General features: G+C 51.5%; 1 protein-coding gene across 3 annotated transcripts in view; it reads left to right on the top strand.

Moving 5' to 3' along the window:
- PACSIN1 (protein kinase C and casein kinase substrate in neurons 1) overlaps window positions 1-22877 on the top strand; it is a 49506-nt gene that overhangs the window by 4667 nt on the left and 21962 nt on the right. Inside the window, exon 3 of one of the 3 annotated variants that reach the window (XM_077754742.1) lies at window positions 2255-2417. The exons of the other annotated variants lie outside the window; for them this stretch is intronic. The gene's annotated coding sequence lies outside the window, so the exon portion shown is untranslated. The remainder of the gene's footprint in view (window positions 1-2254; window positions 2418-22877) is intronic. 3 annotated transcript variants of the gene reach the window in all.

Here is a 22877-nt window from a genome sequence, read left to right as displayed (position 1 = left end):
TTGGTCCCTGAGCAGGGACAGCAGGGAAGGAAGCAGGCAGGATGGGGTGAAGGGAGAGGGGAGCTCCGATGCAGGCCCGATGGACAACCTCAGGGACCCACCGTGAGCTCTGGAGCTGGAGTGGCCCTTTCGAGCAGAACTCTACGGTCCCTAGACCTCAGCACCCATCAGGCGCTGGGGGAGGCAGGGCTTGCCTTTAGGCAGGGGGCTCTGGCACCCCCCTTCCCCCCGCAGCGGGGGCCAGAGATGGAGTTTACCACCAGAAAGGATGGGTGGGAAGGAACCTGCGTGATGGGCAAGGTGAGACCAGCAGGAACCTGGCTCTGAGGGGGACAGAACTCCGATGCCAGGGAGGTTGGTGGGGCCGTCTCCAGGTGGGGAGGGGTGGTCGTGGGAGGGGGTGCCTCCCAAGACCTCTTGGCTGTGAGGGCCAGCTGGCCTCCTGATAGCTGGGAGGCCAAAGGAAGCCTCAGCTCCTATTTAAAAATCACTTGATATTGGGGCGCCTGGGTGGCTCCATCGGTTTGCCGCAACTCTTGATTTCAGCTCAGGTCATAATCTCACAGTTTCGTGAGATGGAGCCCCCGCCCCGTCCATTGGGCTCTGTGCTGACAGTGAGGGCCCTGCTTGGGATTCCCTCTCTCTCTGCCTCTCCCCTGCTCTCTCGCTCACACACTCTCTCTCCAAGTAAATACATAAACATTAACAAAATAAATAAAATTTAAAAATCACTTCATATTAAAATGCTGGGTGGGAGCTGTAGTAGACTCACCGGTAGGATGCCCCGTTACTTTTGACCTTCAGATAAACCACAGATTTGTTCAGTACCAGCACGTCCTAAATATTGCGGGGAACGCACTTGCACTAAGAATTTTATTTGCCGTTTATCTGAAAGGCAAGTTTAAGTAGGTGCCTGTATTTTTAGTTGCTACCTCTGGCTCCCCCACACAGGGAAGGGAGAGAGGTATAGAGAAAGAGAGAGGGAGTGGGGGGGGGAGGTCTTAGTTTTCTTTTGTACCGTTGGAGGGGTCAGTGGCTACTTGTTTGAAGTTGACAGTTAAAAAAAAAAATGAAAGTGTCTCTTGCTTGAAATTGACAAGGTGTCTCAGATTTTGTGTCTGTAAACTGTGGATTTTGGTTCTCTGGCGTGGCTCAGAAGTACTAAAGGGCACTGCTCTCATTTATTCAGAAGGGACGAAAGGATATTGGATGATCCAGGGCAGAGTCACTATAATTATGTTGATCCATTCGAGAAATAAACGGGTCCTCATCATAATCAAGCTCTTATGTGGCAGAGGGTGTGGAAACGGAACTCTCACATCAGCCACATCAGCTGGGCAGAATAGGTGGGCAGTGCCTTTCGGGCAGTAGTGATCAAAGCTTTGATCTGGCAGCTTCTCCCACAGGTGCCGGCTTAGAGGTGCAAAGACAGCTGGGTGGAGATGGCCAGTGCAGCAGAGCCAAATAGCCATCAGGAGGGCCGGTGGTGTAATTAGGACCTCTGCAGCCCGTGTGATTTTAGGCAGCTGTTGGGTCCTTTTATTTGGTCAGTGAATATCCACCGCATGTCTCCTGGGTGCCGGGCACTGTTTTAGGTGCCTGGAGATGCTGACCGGAAAGAACAGATGGTCACAAGGTATAGCAAGTTAAGGCAAGTGACTTCTAGAATAGCCTATTTCGTATGAGCCCATTTAAAATATATATACTTATGTATCTCTGTGTTCCTACTGCATAGAAATGTCTGGAAGGCTGCGTACCCAATTATTAGAGCTTACCTGTGAGGGCCGGTGTCAGGAGGCTCTGTGCCAAGCAAAATGGGGAACATTTCCTTTTTATTTCCATGCTGTGCTGTTTGGATTTTCTGACAGCAAATGTCATTACTCATAAAAACATAATTAAAATTATGCTTGATAATATCTGGGATTTTTCTTAGAAATCTTAAAAAGTGAGCATTTAAATTGCTTTCCTCTCAGTTGGACAGCATTTTTGTCAGATGCTGTCACTTGGGTTTAAATTTTTATCTGTGGCTGGTTTTGAACCGGCCTTCTCATGGGCCTCTTTCTCTCATTTCCTTCCTCATGTTCCTGAGGTGGATGAAACCTGGTGGGATGGGCAAGGGGCTGAGGTTAGTCTGGGTGCTGGGAAGGCAGAAGGGGCATTGCAGNCTGACACGTGCCAGGCAGTTACATTAACCATATTTATTAACTCATTTAGTTTTCCTTGGTAACCTTATGAGGTTATACCCATTTTACAGGTGTGGAAACTGAGGCTAAATGACTTGCCTGAGGTCACATTGCAAGTAAGTGGCCGAGGCAGGATTCGCACCCACGCTGTCTGGATCCAGAGGCTCCGCCCTTAACCTCTATGCCCTGGCACCTGTTGTTAGGGGGTGAAGAAGAGGAATGCTCATGAAACCAGTGAGTCTTCTGTAGGAGGTAGATCTGAAAGGAAAAGATGTTAGCTTCACAGAGGTGGAAGGTGCCTTCCAGGCAAAATGATAAAGGGACAAAGTTGCAGAGGCTGGAGAGGCGGGCTGGAGGGCTTTGGGGAGGAAATCAGAACCTGAGGGAGGAGGTGGGAGATGAGGCTGGTGGGGAATATGCCAAGTATTTGAAGCCATTGGTCTCATTGGACTTTCAGGGATGGGTGGCCCAGAACCCCTCAGCCCCCTTCTGTCCCACCTGGCCCCTCCCCAGGGCTCACACACCCTGTCCCTGGCCCGCCTGGGTGCAGCCTTGACCAACCACTGGAGGAGAAGAGAGACAGCTGAGGCCGGGCAGGAGCATGGGCTGGGGCAGGAGTGGGGGCAGGGTGAGGTCCTGGCCCTTCTACTGACTCACGCAGTGGCCTTGTGCTATTCAGCACCTTGCCTGGGACTCAATTTCCTTTTCTGTGCTTTATTTTTAAACTTTTTATTATGGGAAAATATAAGCATTTACAAAAGCAGAGAGAATAGTATCACAAGCCGCCATGTACCCATTGCTCAGCTACAACTGTAATCACTTCATGGCCAGTCTTGTTTCATTTCTGCCCCCCCATTTCCCTTTTCCCCTAATAATTCAAACCCGGTGGGATCACTCCGCGGCATCATTTCATTACAGATGCATCAAGATGCATCTCTAAATGATAAGGACTGGGGTGCCTGGGTGGCTTAGTCGGTTAAGCGTCCGACTTTCGCTTAGGTCATGATCTCGCGGTTCGTGGGTTCGAGCCCCGCGTCGGGCTCTGTGCTGACTGCCAGCTCAGAGCCTGGAGCCTGTTTCAGTCTGTGACTCCCTCTCTCTCTGACCCTCCCCTGCTCACGCTGTCTTTCTCTCTGTCTCCTAGAAATAAATAAAACATTAAAAAAAATAAATAAATAAATGATAAGGACTTTTCCTAACACGATCACAATACTATATTGTACCTAAGAAGAAACCTTCCTTTATATTGTCGCATATCCATTGAGTACTCATGTTCCCAGTTATTGCAGACATGTCTGTCTGTCTGTCTTTCTTCCTTAAACTCATTTGACTCCAGATCCACATAAGATCCACATATTGTTGGGGCGCCTGGGTGGCTTAGTCGGTTAAGCATGCGACTTTCACTTGGGTCGTGATCTCGCGGTTCGTGGGTTCGAGCCCCGCGTCGGGCTCTGTGCTGACTGCCGGCTCAGAGCCTGGAGCCTGTTTCAGTCTGTGACTCCCTCTCTCTCTGACCCTCCCCTGCTCACGCTGTCTCTCTCTCTCTCTCCTAGAAATAAATTAAAAAACATTAAAAAAAAAATCCACATATTGTTATTGGTTGATACACGTGTTAGTCTTTTTTCCCTTTTTAAAAATGTTTATTTATTTATTTTTGAGAGAGAGCGCGTCAGAGAGGGGCAGAGAGAATCTCAAGCAGGTTCTGCGCTGTCAGCACAGAGCCCAATGCGGGGCTCGAACTCACAAACTGTGAGATCATGACTGGAGCTGAAATCCAGAGTCAGACGCTTAGCCGACTGAGCCCCCCAGGCAGCCCCCGTCTCAGTCTCTTTTAATCCACAGTTTCCCTGTCCACCTTTTCCTTCCTCCTCGGCAATTTATCTGTGGGAGAAACCAGGTTATTCGTCCTCTGGAAATTTCCCGCAGTCGGATTTTGTCGGTTGTGTCCCTGTGGTATAGTTTACCATGTTCCTCTGTTCCCCCTGTGACATGGGTGGTTGGATTCGCCTGCCTCTGACTCGCCTTGTAGCTGTCTGCTGGGAACCCTCCTGCCTCTACCTTCACGACGCCCAGAATCTGATGACTTCTCACCCCGTCACCCATTGCTGCCTCCCTTCCGAACCTCCACTGTCGCTTTCCTGGATCAGTACAGCAGCTGCTGCCTGGTCTCCCTTGCCTCCCTCCTTGCCCTACAGCCAAAGAGACCCTTTTAAAACCTAAATCAGGTCACATCCCTCCTCTGTTCAAAACTTCAGTGGCTCCCTCTTATTTGGAATAAAACCCAAAGTCCTATAACAAGTCCTCCAACAGCCTACAGGCCCCTGCGTGATCTGACTACTCAGTACTGCTGACCTCATCTCATGCCAACTCCTTCCTCACTGGGCTCCCGGTTATTTTTTGGATGTATCAGATATCCTCCTGCCTCAGGGCCTTTGCACTGCTGTCCCCTGTGCCTGGCTGCAGAGGTCAGCATGGCTTACGACGTTCACATCTCTGCCCATGTCACCTCCTTGGAGAGGCCTTCCCTGGGCATCTCATTTAAATAGGCGCCATCGTTCTCCACCCCCTGCCCCTGCTTTAGTTCCCCTCATAGCCCCTACCCATCCCTGATGTTTCCATGTTGTTGGTTCCTGCCTGTCTGGGAGCTCGTGAGGACAGGGCAGCACGACTGCCCACCGAGCAGACCTCCTCTTCCCCTTACGTGGTTCTTGGCCAGCTCCTCTCTTTTCAGCATTTCCTGGAGCATAAAACAGTGCTTCAGAGTTTTACAGAATACTTCCTGTCCTAGGTCAGACACAGGAAGCAAAACCAGAGACAGGGATTCCTGGGCCAGTGACTTCTTGCCAGCTGCTCATAGAAGGGAGGGAGGGAGCCTGCAGAGCGCACGAGAAGGGTGTAGCAAGCGCCAGGGATGAGGTCCTCCTGTCTCGGGGCAAGCAGGGGGCCAGGCCTCCGTGCCCCCCCTTACCAGGCAGTCATTGGCTGCTCCCCCGGGAGGGCATGCTCTCTTGGGCATCTGGGGCGAGGCTGCTCACCCAGAAGCCCCGGGCAACTCCCCGGGGGGAGGTGGGGAACGGTCAAGGGCATCCTGCACACCTCCTCTTCTACATCCAAACCCATTTGTGGCTCTGAGCCTGGCCGTCAGCTGTGAGGGGGGGTATCTATTAGTGACTGTTATTCCTGCATGATAGATGAGAAGTCGAGGTCCTGGGGGCGGGAGGGTGGATGGCACAGCCAGGAAGGGACAGACCTGGGACTGGAGCTCGGATTCTTTCTGGGGACCCTCTGACTGGTGATCAGTCATCTTAGTGGCTGCGGGTTCCTGGTCTTCCTCTCACACGTTTGTTCCGCAAGCAGGTGCCCAGCAAGCAGGTGCCCAGCAAGCAGGTGCCCAGTGCCGTGTGCCCTGCTGAACCGGGTGCCGGCCAGTCACTGGCGGGTGAAGCCCGCCACCCCGTTGTCCACGCCCTGCGCTCCCCCAAGGAACCCCGAGCCCTGGCCTCTGCAGTGATGACATGGACAACACGCGGGGCCCCTTGAGCACTTGCTGTGCTGGGCACTGTGCTGGGCTCCCCCAGCGCCCCACTTCAGCGTCCCGGCGCCCCACTTCACATGGGCACGCTGGGGCTGCAGAGGGGCCTCGGGCCAGGGTCCCTAGCGACTCCGTGATAGAGCTGGGATTCCAACAGGGTCTGAACACAACTCTCTCACTCCCGCCTCCCCTCCCTCAGCTCCGCCCACAGCGGGATATCCGGTGTCATCTCTATCATCAGCTCCATCGGACACCAGCCGCTACCCCTGCCTGCTCCCCAAGTGTTGGGTGACCAGCTGCCGGCTCACCTGCCCCACTTGGCTGGGCCCCAGCCAGGGCACGTCTGACGGGACGTCTCTCGGACCCTACAGGGCCTAGGGTTCCTGCATCCGCCCCGCCCCGCCTCCCTGACCCTTTGTCGCCGGTCCTGAGGTCCTGACAGTCCTGACAGTCCTGACGGGCTGGGTGGGCCCTTGGGCTAGTCCCCAGCCGGCCTGGGCATTGGGGGCCCCTCCTCCTCGCACCAGCTGGCCTGGTAAGCTGCAAAGCTGGCTTGGCCTGGCTGCCCCTGGACAGGGCTGGGGGCGGGGCAGCAAATCACAGGCTCCCTTCACGCCTCACCACCCCCCAAACAAGGTCAAGGGGAGCCCAATAGGGAGAAACTGAGTCAATGCCTGAGGGATGTAAGGGCGGGGAGGGACCCCATGCTACCTTGGTGATGGGGGTCTGTGAAGCAGTAGGATGGGGGTGGGGTGCTCGACCTGCATCAGCCCCAGATCCTTGAGACCCCTGCTCCCGCAAGGACCCTCTTGTACCCCATCCCCAAGCTGCTTGATTGCTCAGCTGAGCTGGGGACTGGAGGCCAGGCTCTGTCCCAGCCTTAGGCCTAGAGGCTCCCTTGGGGCAGGGGCTGTGCCCTTCCCAATCCCCGCCCCGGCAGAGCTCCAGGCATATTTGTGCAAAGCTGGACATGAAATAGCATGGAGAGCACATGCAGATTAGTCTGTCCCCTGGTTGGTGCAGCCAGTGGCCTGCATGGCTGGGGTGCTACGGTCTGCAGGCAGGTGAGGTGCCCCCACTGCAGCTGGAGGGGCGCAGGGGCGGTGAGCGCCCCCAGAGCCGTGACTGCCCCGCCTTTACTGCAAGTTAACGTCTGATTTCTATCACATTTTTCCTCCTCACCAGATGGCGATTTTCTAATTTGATCATTTGTTTGCATCAGCTAGACTTCTGTAAAGAACCTTGCCTCTTCCTTTATTTCGTTCTTCTGAAATATGGTATGTAAATTAGGATAAAGGCTTGATTCTTCCCCTTTATCAGTTATGAAGTCAATGAGTTGGTGTTCTAGCAACCTCCAAAGGAGACCAGTGAGTATTTTCCCCATTTTAAAATTTAAAAGTATATAAAATAGATTACTCATTTTAACAGAATACGAAGCCAACATCTAAGTCACTACCATGTAGGTAAAAAAAAAATTGCTGTAGTTCCAAGAGACCCACCCCCTTCTCCCTTCTCCAATGGGACCCTCTCCCCCTCTCTGGGAGAGGGGCCCACCATTCTAAATAGTGTTATTAGCTGCTTGGTTTTTGGTTTTACCATAGAAGTATGCATCCAAAACCAAATAGTTGTGTCTCTCTTTGAATTTTAATTAATGGAGGGGCGCCTGGATGGCTCAGTCAGTGAACAGTCCAACTCTTGATTTTGCCTCTGGTCATGATCTCACAGTTTGTGGGTTCAAGCCCCGCCTTGGGCCCTCTGCTGGGGAGCCCACTTTGGGTCTTCTGTCCCCCACTCTCTCTGCCTCTCCCCACTTGTATTCTCTCTCAAAAAATTTAAAAAACTAAAAATGAAAAATGAATTTTAATTAATGGAATTATTCTTTCTTGGCTGTTTTTTTCTCAGCATTTTCTTTTTACTGTGCATCTAGAGTGTTCTTTGTAGTAGTAATCCTTTCATTTCTGTATAGTGTTCCAATATGTGGATAGACTGAGATTTTCTTATCTAGGCTAGTGTTTACATGCATCAGGGCTGCTTCTGATTTGTGGCTACGGTGAAAAATGCCACTCCAAACATTCTTTTTTCTTTTTTTAATGTTTATTCACTTTTGAAAGAGAGAGAGAGAGAGAGTGCAAGGGGGGGAGGGGCGGAGAGAGAGGGAGACACAGAATCCGAAGTGGGTTCCAGGCTCTGAGCTGTCAGCACAGAGCCTGACGTGGGGCTCGAACTCATGAACCACGAGATCATGACCTGAGCTGAAGTTGGACGCTCAGCCGACGGAGCCACCCAGGCGCCCCGCCCCTCTGAACATTCTTGCATAAACACGTTCGTGCTTTCCAGCAGCTCTCATACCTAGGAGTGGAACCGATGGCTTTTCACACTGGATGGTGCTAACCTGTCATCCAGAGTGGTTGTAGCGATACACGCGCCTGCAGGCAGCGTGCGCTGGGTCCCAGAGCTCTGTCTTCCCGCAGAAGGCCGTTGGCCGACTTGGAAAGGTCTTTAGGTGCTGGTTTTTATTATCGTTGTGGGTGTTCGTAAACGTGAGGAGAGTCAGCCCTTGTGTTCATTGGTCTTGTTGTAATGCCTAAGTTATCCCGTCTTTGGCCAGTGGGAGCCTCTTCACGCTGACCCTGGCATCCTCTTCACACAAACACACTGGTGTTTGTAAGTGGCCTTGCTTTCTGGAATGAAGATGTTCTAGGTGCCACTGAGCTGCAACCAGCCATTTCTTTGAAGATATATATACGTATGTACATATACATATACATATCTCCTAATTATATACGTACGTATATATGTATCTATATCTCCTAATTAACTGATATATAATTACTTAAAATTTTTTAATGTTTATTTATTTTTGAGAGAGACAGAATGTGAGTGGGGGAGGGGCAGAGAGAGAGGGAGACACAGAATCTGAAGCAGGCTCCAGGCTCCGAGCCGTCAGCACAGAGCCTGACATGGGGCTCGAACCCATGAACCATGAGGTCATGACCTAAGCTGAAGTCAGACGCTTAACTGACTGAGCCACCCAGGTGGCCCTGAGATATCATTCTATACCATAATTTTATCCCCTTTAAAACATAGAATCCAGTGGCTTTTAGCACACGCACAAGAGTTGTGCAATGCCCCACTATCTAATTCCAGAACGTTTCCATCACTCCAGAAAGAAACCCCAGACCCTTGAGCAGTTACTCCTCAGTTCCTCTTCCTCAAGCTCCTGGTAATCACCAGTCTCCTCTCTGTCTCTATAAACTCACCTTTTCTGGATAATTCTTACGTGGACTCCTACTGGTCTTCTCTGGCTGGCTGCTTTCACGTAGCGGGATGTGTTTAAGGGTCACCTGTGTCGTAGCAGGGAGCTGCTTTGTTCCCTCCTATGACTGAATAATATTCTGTTGCATGGATACACATGTTTTGTTGATAAATTCTTCCATTACTGGACATTTGTGTTGTTTTTACTTTTGGCTGTAATGAGTAATGCCTCTATGAGCATGTACGTGTAAGCTTTTGTGTGGACTAACGCTTTCGTTTTACTTGGACATAAACACGGGGTCACATGGTAAATCGACTTTTTACGGTTTTGAGGAAACTACCAGGCTGTTTCCCAGACTTACATTTCCACCAGCAGCGTGTGAAAGTTCCAGTTCCTCCTCATCCTCACTAGCGCTTTTTATCATCTGTCTTTTTTCTTTTAATGTTTTTATTTATTTTTGAGAGAGAGACAGAGCATAAGCAGGGAAGGGGCAGAGAGGGAGGGAGACACAGAATCTGAAGCAGGCTCCAGGCTCTGAGCTGTGAGCACAGGGCCTGACGTGAGGCTTGAACTCACTGACTGCAAGATCATGACCTGAGCCGAAGTCGGACGCTCAACCGACTGAGCCACCCGGGCGCCCCAGCCTACTATTGCTTATTTTGAATGTCAGTTGTCAAAACTTAGAAGTAACCAAGATGTCCTATAATAGGCAAATGTATAAATTAGCTGGTATGCCCAGACGGTGGAATATTAATCAGGACTCAAAAGAAATGAGCCATGAAGCCATGAGAGGCTTGGAAAAACTTCAAAGACCTTAATCAGTGAGAGAAGCCAGTCAGAAAAGGCTACATACTTTATGACTCCAACTATATGACCTTCTGGAAAAGGCAGAGTTCACAGGAACATGACCTCCATGTCCCCATGAGCTCCATAAAAGGGTCATGGTTGCCAAGGCTTTGGGGAAAGGGAGGGTGGGTGAGAGGGATGGAGGGGTGAATGAGTAGGTGACTTTTAGGGAAATGAAACGATTCTATTTGATACCATAGTGGTGGACACACGTCATTATATGTTCGTCAAAATCTCTAGAATGTACAGCACCCAGCGTGAATGCTCATGGGATCTCTGGACTGTGCTTGGTAATGATGTGTCCATGTTGGTCCTGGATGGTAACAAATGTGGCACATTGATGGGATGTTGATGGTAGGGGAAACTGGGGGTGGGGGGGTGGGTAAGTGGAGTATGTCGGGATCCTCCATATTTTCTACTCGGTTTTGCCATGAACCTAAACTGCCCTAAAAATAAAGTCTGTTAATTAAAAAAATAACATCAGGGAGGGATGAGTGTTGCAAAGGGAAAAAAAACGGAAGTAAGGGGCTTGGGAGTGACAGAGGTGGGCTGGCTGTTTCAGATGGGTTGGAGGTCAGAGACATGGATTAGAGACCTGACAAGGCAGGGAAATGAGCCTTGTGGACACACCAGGGGAGGAGCATCCCAGCGCAGGGAGTGGCACATTCAAAGGCCCTGGGGCAGGCAAGAGCCTGGTGTGTGTGAGGGATGCGGAAAGGACAAAGTGCCTGGCAGGGAGTAGGGCATGGGGGAGTGGTTGGAGGTGGGGGTAAGCAAACAGGTTGGGGCGCTGCGTGTGTCTCCTGCAGGCCGGGCAAGCCCTGGGATCCTTCTCAGCGGGATGGTGAGTCGCTGGAGGGCTTCAGCAGGGGTGCGACATGTCAAAATTGTATTTGCGATTTCCCCGGAGGAGCGTCTGGCAAACAGATGGTAGGGAGCAAGGGGTGGGCGGGAGAGCTGCGAGGGGGCCACACAGCCCTCCAGGCGAGCGATGAGGGTGCTGACACGCCGTCCGCGGCAGAAGGGGTGCTGAGTAGCTGCGCTCTGCGTGTATTTTGAAGGGAGAGACTGTGGGATGTGGCGAGACAGGGAGTGGAATCGGCATCGTTGGTTCGAGCATTCGGGTGAGCAGTGGTGCCATTTTCTGGGATGGAGATGCCCCAGTTGGAGCTGACCCCAGAGTTCCGTTGGGGCGGTGCCTGTGGCTCAGTCGGTGGAGCGTCTGACTCTTGATTTCAGCTCAGGTATGGTCCCAGGGTCCTGGGATCGAGCCCTGGTTGGGCTCCATGCTGAGCATGGAGCCTGCTTGGGATTCTCTCTCTCCCTCCCTCTCTCCCTCCCTTCCTCCCTCTCTCTCTCTCCCTCTGCTGCCTTCCCTGCTTGTGCATGCTCTCTCTCTCTCTAAAAAAGGAGTTCTGTTGGGGTCAGGTCAACCTGTTAGACATCCGGATGGGATGTTGAGGAGGTGGTTGGATTTCTGAGACTGGAGTTCAGTGCCAGAGTTGGGGCCTGGAGTATAAGTAGGGTTGGGGTGGCATTTATAGCCACGGGCCTGGAGGAGATCACTTGCAGAGTGGGTGCACCCGAGGAAGAAAAGAGGCCCCAGGGCAGAGCCCTGGGTGTGGGGGCACATGGAGGTGGGGGAGCCAAGGAGAGATCGAAGTAGGAGTGTGACGTCAGAAGCAGGAAGGCCACAGATGTGAGGGCTCATGGGGTGACAGCCCTGTGGCTGTGGGAGGGGGTGAGGGAGGGGCTGGGGCTTTGGCCTGTGGGAGCCAGTGGTGGCCGGTGAGGGCCGAAGCCTGGCTGGAGGGGCTTTGGGAAGGAGTGGGGAAGGGGTGTCCAGACCACCTTCCCAGGAGCATCCTCTGCGGGCTTACAGGGTAGGAACTGAGGGCGGTGTGCAGTTCTGGGGGGGGGCTTTTTGTTTTATTTTTTTATTTTTTATAAATTTTAAAAAGTGTTTTATTTATTTTTGAGAGAGAAAGAGAGAGTGCAAGCGGGGAGGGACAGGCAGAGAGGGAGACACAGAATCTGAAGCAGGATCCAGGCTCCAAGCTGTCAGCACAGAGCCCTACGCAGGGCGTGAACCCACGAACTCAGAGATCGTGACCTGAGCTGAAGTCGGACGCTTAACGGACTGAGCCACCCAGGCGCCCTCCCCCCTTTTCTTTTTAAGTGAGAGGAACAGCACCCTGTTCCTCCCTTTATGGGAAGGATTCTGGATGGAGGGAAGCCCCGAGCCCGTGGTAGAGCGGGGTCATTGCAGCTGGAGAGCCACCACGGCAGGGGCTGGTACCCCGTGTGGTGCGAGAGACGCAGAGCTGGGGTGGGCGGGCGCCGAGCGAGTGCGGGGGTGCTGCCTGTAGACTGCTCGCTCCCATTTTCTCCCGACCGCACAGGCGTCAGCTGGGGGCGAGGAAGCGGGAGGTGTCAGGAAACATTGGTGGTGGCGGTTCTCTCGGCCGCCGTGCGAAGTAGGTGCCGTCAGCCCTGCTTTTGCAGAAGATGAGAAATGAGACGGTGGGCCCAAGGGTGACTTGCCAGGAAGGGGCGGGACTGAGATTTGAGCAGAGCCAAGTGGATTCCCAGGGCGCCTCTCCGGGTGTGGACATCACCATGTGAGTCTACACCCTGCTCTTCAGCCTCCCGGCCTGTCCGGCCCTTCACCTGCAGTGTGGACAGCGGGGCCCATGGGGGGAGGGTGACCGCCCCCAGGTCATACAGGGTGACACAGGGTGGGAATCTGTTTGTCATCTGGCTCCCATAGGTTCCCCCTGAACAGGGGCCCATGATGACCGTTTGGGTCCCTGGGACTGATACCTAGCTGGACCCTGTATCGAAAGGTCCCCGAAATGCCTGGGTATTCCTCGTTCTCCAGGGCTGCTTAGCCGAATAAATGGCCGTGTAAGCCCCTCTGGGGAGGGATTGGTAAAGTCAGTACCGCATACGTTTGTTCTGGACCCCGTCTCAGCTTGAGTCACTTGGATCTGAAACCTTGCTCAGGTCTGGAAACTGGGCAGAGGATCACGACCTCTGTTGACCCCCATACCTTGGTTTCTTTCGATTGTACAGAATGGGCAGTGTCCTTGTTGGCCGCCCTGCGGCCTGTCCTGGGGCCACTAGGTTCCGTGAACCATTTGCATAGCTCTGCGGGTTGGGCGGTCCGGCTGCAGCAACCGCACCCACCTTACTGGTGACGACTGCGTGCTGCCCCCCTCCCCAGCCTCTTATATGGGGGTCCTTTCATCTCATCGCTGTCAGGGCGCCTAGTTCTGTATCAGCAGCTCCTGGGGTCGGGTCTCTAGAGGACACTCACCGCCGAGCTGGTCAGGCTGCTGGGACCCCTCCCAGCGCTGCTTTCCTACGGCTTCCAAGTCCCGCTCTTGCCCAGGCCTGACCTTGATGCCACAGACTCATCGTGGGCTGAGAATTCAACCTTCTCTGACATTCTGCCCCCCTTATAATTAAGCTGTATGTCTAGTCCTCAGCTCTTCCCTCCCCTCCAGCTGCGGGGGAGAATTTACATGCAGCTAAGGAGGCCCTTGGCTTTCACACTTGGCCTTGAATTAGTGATTACTCGCTCTCAGTCCTTCACTGTCTTTCTCTGGGCACGAGCGCCCCCAGGAACAGCCGCCCCCTTCCGTGGGCTTTATAACGAACTACTGCTCCCCCAGCCTCTTAGATTCCGGAGGTACTGTGTGCTCCCTTCCACTTCCAGCCTGGGAAGGTGTTGGCACTTCTCTGCCCACCCAGCCCTGGTCCTCACTGCCGGCCCCCAGGGGGGACCCAGCGCCCGGTCCCAGCCTTCAGGGGCTGCTTCCTAGACCCACTCTTGACCCCGCTGGTCGGGTTGGGTTTCTGGAGAAACAGACTCTGAAATGATCTGTGGCCGGTCACTGGGAAATGTTCTCAGGAACACCCCTTGTGGGCGGCGAGGAGANGGCCGTGGTGGCACGTCACGCGTCCTGCATAAAGGCAAAGGATCCGGGTCTGGTGGCCACCAATCAGCTATTAGGCGTGAGCGCCTGCCAGGAGGGGTCTGTAAGATGGAGGGCAGTTCTTGAGGAGGGACTGAGAATTCAGCAGTAAATACTCCCCGCAGCTGGGGGAGGGGACCTTTGTCCCGAAGCAGAGCTCTGGGCAGCGTAGCACATGCCGCTGCACACAATCCATTTATTCTTTCCACCGTTGATAGACATTGGGTGGATTGGAGCTAATATGAGCAGCACCAGTGTGAGCATTCGTGCACGAGTCTGTGGTGGCCATGCGCACCCATTACTGTTGGGTGGGTACCCAGGTGCGGAAGTGTTGGTCTAGGGCAAGCGTGTGGTGGGCTTTGGTAGACACTTTCAAACAGTTTCCCAGAGTGGCCTTTTCCACCCCCACCAACAGCATTTGCCAGCTCTGGTCGCATCCTTGCCAACACCTGATATTGTCTGTCTTTTTATTTTAGCCATGGTGGTGGTCCGGACAGCACCGATTCTTTTTCTTTTCTAAAAATATTTTTTTAATGTTTGTTTATTTTTTGAGAGAGAGAGCGCAAGCAGGGGAGGGGCAGGGAGAGAGGGAGACACGGAATCCAAAGCAGGCTCCAGGCTCCGAGCTATCAGCACAGAACCCGATGCAGGGCTTGAACTCACAAACCATGAGATCATGACCTGAGCCGAAGTCGGACGCTTAGCTGACTGAGCCACCCAGGCGCCCCGGGACAGCACTGATTCTGATGTGCAGTCAGGGTGGGAGGCTGCTGCTCCCTGGCAGGTGGATGGGTGTGAGATTTGGGGAGCCTGGGCCACCCCCACCTGACTGTCCCTGGTATCCCTTCCTAAGCATCTTTTTCAAATCCTGGCAGATGCATTAAAACAGTGTCAGAAAATAAATAACACCCTCATGAGACTCTGGTTGGTCCAATCCCTGGGAGCCTGAGAGCCCAGCTTTCCCCATTTTAGGGTGATGGGAAGGAAACAGGTGAGCCAGGCTTACATGGGGTCCCCTGAGGCCGCCAGGACGCAGTGGTGGTGACTCACTGTTTAGTGCTTCACCATTTCCAAAATGCGTTTTCATCGCAGCTCCTTCGGGCCTCACCACCGCCCTCTAGTTAGTGGCAAAGTGAGCCACGCACCCAGCGATGGATCCCAAGTCAAGGGCCCCAGCGTAACTTCTTCATCTTATTGGCCCATGGCCCTCCCCCTTCCTTTAGAAAGCAGCTCAGAGCCAGCTAATTAGTGGGGTGTGACCCCTTCTTCCCTGTTCTGCATTACCTCCACTTGTTTTATGAGGTGGCCCTGCCCGTTGCCCATTACTGTTCTCTTAGAAGCGGGTAATTCCCGAAGGTCTCCGGGGCTAAGTGCTAATTGGATCAGAGCATCTCCAACCTTGATGTGCTCAGGAGTCTCCTGGGAACTTTGCTAGAAGATTCAGAGTCAGGAGGTCTGGTGGGCCCAAGATGCCGCGTTTCACACAAACTCTCAGGCAATGCCAATGCTACTGGCCCACGGACCACACTTTGAGCTGAAGTTAGACCCCGCCCTAGCTGTGGGCTGTGTAGGTCCATCCTCATGCTGTGTCTGGTGTCCCCCGGGAAGCTCAGGCAGACCCTGGTTACTTCCTGCCTGGACTCTGGCCTGAGCGTCAGTTATTACAAAGCTGTCTCTGGTTTTCCCATTATGAGATGTACCCGTCAAGCCATTTGGCTCAGTTCAAAGCCTGTTACTCTTGGTATTTTTCTTGGAAGCGCCTCTATTTCCTCCCTCTTTCTACTCTCTTCTCTTGTCTCAACGCTCCTAATTCCCATCCCCCTCTTGCCCCAAATGGGCAGAATCTCAGCTAGACATTAGGTAGAAAGCTGGCTGAGTAAACTTATTTATACTAAGGTATGAATGACTCACATCTCTTCCCTTAACTGTTCTAGGGGTTAGTTGGATGTGAAAGAGAAGGAGCTTTTGGTTGTTAGAGAAGTTGACAGTGAGGGAAGGAGCAGAAAATATTCAGGAATTCTTTCCTGCACCCCTGAACATTTTCCAAGCTTGGGATTATTATTGAAATCATATATGGGAATTTAAAACAAAACAAGACGGGGCACTTGGGTCTCACCCCAGAGCCACAGACTCCAGAGTCTCCAGGGTGGGGACCAGTAATATGCATTTTCTTTGAAAGAGATTTTGTTTCTCATCCAGGTTTAGAAACGATTTCCCTAAATTATACCATGGGTGCAACTCGTGATTCCATTTCCCCTCTGTTTCTAGAGGAGAACTACTCAGAGGGTCCTTTTGTCTCACCCAGGAAACTGTTGGGGGTGGGGCCCAGATGACATGTTCAGGGCTAGCGTCCGCCAGAACTCAGCTGCCTACGGGCCACTCGTCCCCAGTGAGGATGAGCCTCTGTCTCCTCATCTCTGCAGTGGGGACAAACCCAGCCCACTCCTGTGGTTGCAGCGGGGGAGCAGAGATGCAGTAGATGTTGGCACAGGATGGAAGGCAGCCTGGGGGTTGGGGAGGCAGGAGCCAGGGCATGTTGGGGAGCCCAGCACCTGCGCTGAAGCCGGGTCACAGTGGCTCATCGGGAGTAATTGCTGTGGTAATTATGAAGATTGTACAGGCAAATGGATCCCACGTTGCGTTCTGCTCCCTGGCAGAGGTCGTCTATGATTGTCTGACTTCCTCCCCTGGGTGGGTGGGGGCGGGTAGGCGACTGCAGTGGGGGCCTGCCAGGGGTCTCTGGGATGCAGGCCCAAGCTGAAGGGAAGGGGGCCTGGGAGCCTCTGCTAGCCTGGGGTGGGAGGCAGGCCCATGAGCTCCCGGTGCAGAGCTGCTCTGCCCCCTCCTCCAGGAAGACTCCCTGGCTCCCTACTGCTCTGCCCCTCCTCCAGGAAGACACCTGGCTCCCTACTGCACTCTTAGTTGAGCTGGCCTCAGTTTGGGGCACTTGGTGCTTACTGACTCATGGGGAGACTGAGGCCGACGTGGTGATCTGTCCTACCCATCAGTCCATCTGGAAGGCCCAGCCCCAGACGCCCCTCAGCCTGACACACTCTGGGGCTTCGCACCATCACCAGCCTTCTCTGGCTGCCTTTCTCTACAAAGTGAAGGAGACGCAATGGCTTTGGGAGGCTCTTTCCAGGTCTGGGTTCTAGGACTCCAGCGTTTGTTCCCAGGTTCTGTGGAAGATTCGTGCACGGCTTTGGAGTGAGACAGAACACAGTTTCAACCCTGGCTCATTCTTGCTGTGTGCCATTGGGGCACTGACTTGACTTCTCTGATCCCCTGTTTCCTCTTTGAAAAGATAGAGAGACTAGTGTACATCGCTTAGGGTTGCCATTGAGATAAAGGAGGTGATGATGAGGAAATATCTAGTTGGCGCTGTTGACCTCTGCTTCTGGGTCGAGCGTGGTTCTGGGGGCTTTTACTGTCCCAGGTCATGTAATCCTCCCAGCCCCGCTGTGGGCCACATGCTGCTCCTCTCCCCAGTTAAAGAAAAATTTTTTAAATGTTTATTTATTTTTGAGAGACAGAGACAAAGCATGAACGGTGGAGGGGGAGAGAGAGACACACACAGAACTCATAGCAGGCTTCAGGCTGTGAGCTGTCAGCACAGAGCCTGATGCGGGGCTCGAACCCACGAACTGTGAGATCATGCCCTGAGCCGAAGTCGGATGCTTAACCAACTGAGCCCCCAGGCGCCCCTGCTCTCCCCAGTTTAAAGATGAGGAAACAAAACAATGGAAAGCACGGGCCGACGGGGCTCCCAGCAGAGGTGAGCGCTCGTACAGCTACTTCTGTCCTCCTCCGGCAGCTTCTCCCGCAAGCCTTCCCCATCTGCTCCAGGTGTTCTCACCCATATGCCTCTGTGGAGCTCCCCCTCCTATGAGCTCCCCCTCTTCTCCAGCCCTCCCCCAGCAGCCAGCCCTCCCTGACTCTGTGGTGTGGACAGCCTGGCCACGCTGTGTGGTGCCCTGGTGCCGTCTGACTCAGTGGTCTTTCCCGAGTCTCCTACCCACCTCTCCCTGGAGCTGACCCGTGGCCAGTTCTTGTTTATCTCCTTAGACGCGCCTGGCATAGCGTGGAAGGTACTGGAGAGCCGTGTGTTTGGAAGGTTCCAGGGCCAGAAGCGTCCACAGTCCCCCAAGGGCTGGCATAAACCCCACTGAATACCTCCGTGGGCCACACCCGTACTAGAAACTGGGCCAAGACCAGTACCAGATGACTTGGGACCAAGATTTCAGGGCCATAACACAGAGGTTCTGCGCCCAGCACGTGCTTGGGAATCACCCGAGGGGCTTTGCTCTCATGGATGCCTGGGCCCCACCACAGAGAGGGGTGAGCCTGGCCTGGAGGGATTTTAAAAGTGTCCTAGATAAGAAAATTGGATATCCACATGCAAAAGAATGAAATTCAACCTCATATCCTATACGAAAACTCACTCAAACAGATCAATGACCTAAGTGTTAAGAACTAAAACTTCTAGAAGCAAGCACGGGGCAGCGGAAGTCTTCACGGCAGTGAATTTGGCGATGATTTCTTGGAAATGTACCAAAAGCGCAGGCAACAACAACAAAATTACATAAGTTGTACTTCATCAAAATTTAGACTTTTACACATCAAAGGACACTATCAAGAAAGTGAAAAGAAAACGTACAGAATGGGAGAAAATGTTTGCAAATTATTTATCTGATATGGGGTTAATATTCAAAATATATAAAGAGCTCCTACAACTTGGGGCACCTGGGTGGCTCCATCAGTTAAGCGTCCAACTCTTGATTTCAGCTCAGGTCATGATCTCATGGTTCATGAGATCGAGCCCCAAATTGGGTTCTGTGCTGACAGTGTGGAGCCTGCTTGGGATTCTCAGTCTTGCTCTCTGTCCCTCCCCCACTCATGTGCTCTCTCAATCTCTCTCTCTCTCTCTCTCAAAATAAATATTTTTTTATAAGTTAAAAAAAAAAAGAACACCAACTCAAAACAAAGAATCAAGGACTGGTCAAAAATAAGCAAAGTAGGGGTGCTTAGGTGGCTCAGTTAAGCTTCTGACTCTTGATATCAGCTCAGGTTTTGATCTCAGGGTTGTGAGTTCAAGCCCTGAGTTGGGCCCCACTGTGGACGTGGAGCCTACTAAAAAAAATAATAAAAATAAAAAATAAGCAAGCAAGCCAAGGACTTGATATTTCTTCAGAAATGAGATGCAGGTGGCTAATATGCACTTGAAAAGGTGTTCAGCCTCCTTAATCATTAGGGAAGTGCAAATCAAAACTACAATGAGATACCACTTCACACCCATTAGGATGGCTATTATAAAAAACAAAACAAAACCCAGAAGTAATGAGTGAGGATGTAGAGAAATTGAAACCCTTCTGCATTGCTGATGGGAATGTAAAATGGTGCAGCTGCTGTAGAAAACGGTTTGGCAGTTCTTCAAAAAAGTTAAACATAGAATATGCTAAAGAATTCTACTTCTAGGCATCTACCCAAAAGAAACGAAAGCGTGAACTCGCACCGATTCTGAAACACAACGTTCACAGCAGCATTGTTCTCAATAGCCAAAATGTGAAAATCAACCCACTGTCCTTCGGTGGGTGAATGGATAAAGAAAATGCGGCGTATACATTACGGTGAAATATTATTCAGCTTTGAAAAGGAGAAAATTCTGACACGTGCTTCAACATGGGTGAGCCTTGAAAACATGCTGGGTGAAAGAAACCAGACACCAAAAAAATGTATATTGGGGCGTGAAAGAAACCAGACACCAAAAGTATATTGGGGCGCCTGGGTGACTCAGTCACTTAAGCGTCTGGACTTTGGCTCAGGTCATGATCTTGCAGTTCGTAGGTTCAAGCCCCACAGTGGGCTCTGTGCTGTTAGTGCCGAGCCTGCTTCAGATTCTCTGTCCTCCCACTCTGTCCTTCTCCTGCTCTCTTTCTCTCTCTCAAAAATAAACATAAAAGGAAGAACGTATATTGTGTGACTCCACTTAAAATGAGGTCCCTAGATTAGGCAAATTCATAGGTCTAGAAAGTAGAATGGTAATCACCAGGGGCTGGTCGAAGAGGGGCCATGGACAGAGTTTCAGTTCGGGATGATGAAAAAGTTCTCGAGATGGAGGGGCGCCTGGGTGGCTCATTGGTTAAGTGTCCGACTTTTGCTCAGGTCACAATCTCATATTCCGTGGGTTCGAGCCCCACATCCGGACTCTGCTGACAGCTCAGAGCCTGGAGCCGGCTTTGGATTCTGAGTCTCCCTTTCTCTTCGTCCCTCCCCTGCTCACACCTCTGTCTCTTTCTCTTTCTCTCTCTCAAAAGTAAATAAACATTAAAAACATTTTAAAAAAGCTCTAGAGATGGATTGTATGTAGTGATGGCTGCATAGCAATGTGAACATACTTAATTGTATACTTACAAATGCTTAAAATGGTAAATTTTTTGTTATATGTATTTCTCCACAATTAAAAAAAGTGTTCCAGATAATTCTTATGTGCATCTGGATTGAACAGCACTTGAAAGGGGCCAGCAAATTGGCATGAAAATGATAGTTACAATTAAATCTTACGGGTGCTTTGATAGACAGGAGTATGTATGTGGAAAGAATGAGGAGCTCTGTGCGGAAAGGTCAGGGGGCCAGGGAAGATTTGTGTCCCCAGGAGGCAGCCTGCTGTAATGATTAGGAGGTCGGTTCTAGGCCAGACTGTTTGTTTTCAAATCCCCCGTGGCTCAGTGAGTTTTGTGCAGTAACTTGGGCAAGTTACAGCTGTGAATCTCAGTTTCCCCATCTATAAAATGGGAATAATAATAAAGAGGCAAGCTATGAGGTTAAACAAGGTAATTCACGTAAAGCATTTAAGGCGGTGTCTGCTCAATAAATGTTAGCTAATGTCACTGTAACCTGATTGTACCATAATTTATCGGTTTTGCCAACAATGGACTTTCAGGTTTTCTTCATTTTCCAATGTAATGATTGCAAAGGACATTCTTGTGTTTGTTTTCTTGAGCATATATTAGTTTTCCCCAAGAGCCTATGCCATTAAGAGGGATTTCTAAATTGTAGGCATGGGCATGGTCAACTTAGGGGACATGGCTGCAGTGTTTTGCAGTGTTGGGAAGACTGTTGAATGATTTCAGTGCGATTTAAATATGTGAATCCTGTATTCAGGTGTGTTAGCCCTGTAGATGGTAACAGTTGGGATGCCAATAACAGAAAGACCAACTTGGGGCACCTGGGTGGCACCTGAGCCAGCCAGGTGCCCGTGCACCTGTATTTTTGTTGGCACCTTCCAACGCTGTCGGGTTTGAATTTTCTGCAATGACGGGAATGTTCTGTATCTGCGCCGTCTAGTGTGGCAGCCACTGGTGGCTATGGAATACACGAAGTATGACTGAGGAATTCAGGAATTGAATTTTCAATTTTATTTAATTCCATTGAACTTAAATTTATATTAAAAAAATTTTAATGTGTATTTTTGAGAGAGAGACAGAGCAGGAGCGGGGGAGGGGCAGAGAGTTGGAGACACAGAATCGGAAGCAGGTTCCAGGCTCTAAGCTGTGAGCACAGAGCCCCATGTGGGGCTTGAACTCACAAGCTGTGAGATCATAACCTGAGCTGAAGTCAGACTCAACCGACGGAGCCACCCGGGCGCCCCATGTTGACTTTCAATGTAAATAGTCAAATGATACTAATGACTTCTATAATGAATGGGCAGTGCATCCTTAGACACCCTGCATTCTTCCCAGGGTGCTCTGCAGGGTGCTGGCTTGCGGTAGGCCTGGAGAAGCACTCAGCACCCAGAGTACTCAGAACTAGATGGGTTCCTACTTAGTGGGTGCCCTGTGCAGTCCATGTTGGCCGGAGCCTTCTGAGATTCCAGAGGGGAACTCGGCCCTTTTGAATATTACCAAAACTGTACCCACAATGAGCATTTCCCAAACTGAGGCAGTCCAGTCCATCCAGGACCTCCGGGTGCTTTGCTTTTGGTAGGGATTTGATCAGCTCAGTGTAGAAATGTCAGTAATGCCGTGCTGATCAGAAACTCTATCTGGTAATTAATTGAGTAAAAAATAATTTGTTGCCTAGTTAAAAAAAAACAACTTCCGGGGTGCCTGGGTGGCACAGTCAGTTGAGTTTAGTTGGTTGACTCTCGATTTCAGCTCAGATCATGATCCCAGGGTTATGGGATCGAGCCTTGTGAAGGCTGCTTAAGACTCTTTCCCTCTGGGGCGCCTGGGTGGCTTAGTCGGTTAAGCGTCCGACTTTCGCTTAGGTCATGATCTTGTGGTTCGTGGGTTCGAGCCCCGTGTCGGGCTCTGTGCTGATTGTCAGCCCAGAGCCTGGAGCCTGTTTCAGAGTCTGTGACTCCGTCTCTCTCTGACCCTCCCCTGCTCATGCTGTCTCTCTCTCTCCTAGGAATAAATAAAACATTAAAAAAAAAAATTAAAAAAAAAAAGACTCTTTGCCTCTCCCGCACATATGCTCTCTTTCAAAAATGAAATGAAATGATAAAACCAAATAAAATATTTCTTAGCTCATGCAGTTTGTTTGGTAGACAAAAATCTTTCCAAACGCGGAGTTGGGTGAAGAAATATGTAAACGGCCCCCGGTGGTGCATAGGTTAGAGATAGTTAATCTGGCCCACCCCCCCTCACTTTGAGGAAGGCAAGCCAGCACCTAGAACGGGAGGGACCTGTGTGGGGCCACCTGGCTGGAATGGGGCTGAGTCAGGGCTAAAAGCCAGGGTCCCATGCTTTTTGGAGAAGCTAATATCTGAACATTGTTCTTGTGACCCCGTGTGTGTCTGCCCTGGGCTGTCTGCACCCCCAAGGCGGCGATTGTGTCTGTGACATTCCCTCTGATCGGTGATCGTAGTAGTACGTGGAGGTTTAAAAGCCTCTTTGATGTTGGGAGTTCTAGAATCGGTGTAGGAATAGGATGGTCCCATCACAGTGGGGGCTACCCGGAAAGAAGGTCATGAAAATGCAAGTTTTGGGGCCCCACCGCTGACCTTACTGTGGTGGTCTGGTACAGTGCTGCTCCCTGCTGTCACCGTGAACCCCACCTCCTGCTACGCACACCCTGGT

Source organism: Crocuta crocuta, unplaced genomic scaffold (genome assembly GCF_008692635.1).
Source record: "Crocuta crocuta isolate KB4526 unplaced genomic scaffold, BGI_CrCroc_1.0 scaffold132, whole genome shotgun sequence".
NCBI lineage: Eukaryota > Metazoa > Chordata > Mammalia > Carnivora > Hyaenidae > Crocuta > Crocuta crocuta.
This window is presented reverse-complemented; position numbering and strand designations above follow the sequence as displayed.